Source organism: Arachis ipaensis, chromosome B02 (assembly GCF_000816755.2).
Source record: "Arachis ipaensis cultivar K30076 chromosome B02, Araip1.1, whole genome shotgun sequence".
NCBI classification, from domain to species: domain Eukaryota; kingdom Viridiplantae; phylum Streptophyta; class Magnoliopsida; order Fabales; family Fabaceae; genus Arachis; species Arachis ipaensis.
The window spans coordinates 4,906,319-4,907,454 of record NC_029786.2 but is presented as its reverse complement, the minus strand read 5'-3'; the positions used below and the strand labels follow the sequence as shown (position 1 = coordinate 4,907,454).

At 33.1% G+C, this 1,136-nt stretch overlaps 1 long non-coding RNA gene across 1 annotated transcript in view; it reads right to left on the bottom strand.

Moving 5' to 3' along the window:
* Positions 487-1,136, bottom strand: part of LOC110268654 — a 1,928-nt gene continuing 1,278 nt past the window's right edge. The window contains exon 2 of the long non-coding RNA XR_002356933.1: positions 487-1,111. This is a non-coding gene — a long non-coding RNA (uncharacterized LOC110268654). The remainder of the gene's footprint in view (positions 1,112-1,136) is intronic.

Here is a 1,136-nt window from a genome sequence, read left to right as displayed (position 1 = left end):
ATCTAATAAATGGAATATCTCATCTTTAAAGCTTTATTATAGTTAAAAGTCAATGCCAGACTGATACTCTTTTTCCTACTCATAAGATTTTTTCTGAAAAGGGTTTTACTCAGAGAGGTTTCGAGGCTAGTCTACCTGCACCTTTGTAAACAAAGATCAATAATAATATCATCATATTTGCTTTCTCAATTTATGATTTCCCTCTCTATACCGATCTATATCTTTCGAAATTTAACAATAAAAAAACAAATAATGACTTAAGTCATACAAATCTTATCACAAATCAATGCTAAATGCACATTTTAAACTACTCCATTAATGGCAACATTTTTAGAATCAATCTTCTACTATCATCAACGATAATTATCAATCAATCAATCATATACCTACTAATCTATCAGGAACACGCGAATACCCGCGCAATGTTCCTCGCACCACCAACATTGCTGATTAATTCAAATTTCAAAAAAGCAAACAATCCAAATATGTACAAAATTCATATAACCAAAACAGTTAGCAAAAGGCCAATCAAACTTGGCACAATATAAATAGTCCTTATCATCCTTAAACTGATGATAAACAAGTTCAAATCCAAAACCCAACATTCAAAACCCAAAATTCACATAATAAGAAAAGTCATACATCTTGTCCCAAATTTTCGTGTCCTTCCTCGACTCCCTCTTTATCATCAATCAAAGCTCTATCACAAACTATTTTTCTAGGCTCCATTTGAGAAAGGTCTCGGTCCAGTACTAAAAACTTGGATTGCATAACAGCATGCTCAAAATCCTCTGCGAAAGCATCCAAAATTTTAGCTTGCTTACTTTTTTCCAAATCCTTCAATTTCATATTAACCTCGATAACCTGATCCTTCATGCTAGACAAATCACCATCTTTTTTCTTCAGCAACTCGCACTCCTTTTCATAATTACTCTTCACAACCTCTAACTCTTTCTTTTTTTTCTACAAGTTTAGCTTCTAACTCCACAATTAGATTCTTCTTCAGATTCAACTTTTCCTTTAGTTTGTTTGGCTCTTCGGCTAGGCCCAACAATTTCTTATGCTTTACTTCCTGACTCCGACCTAAACTGGCTAAATGCAAACCGATCACCTAAAAAAAAAAAAAACAAACCAAT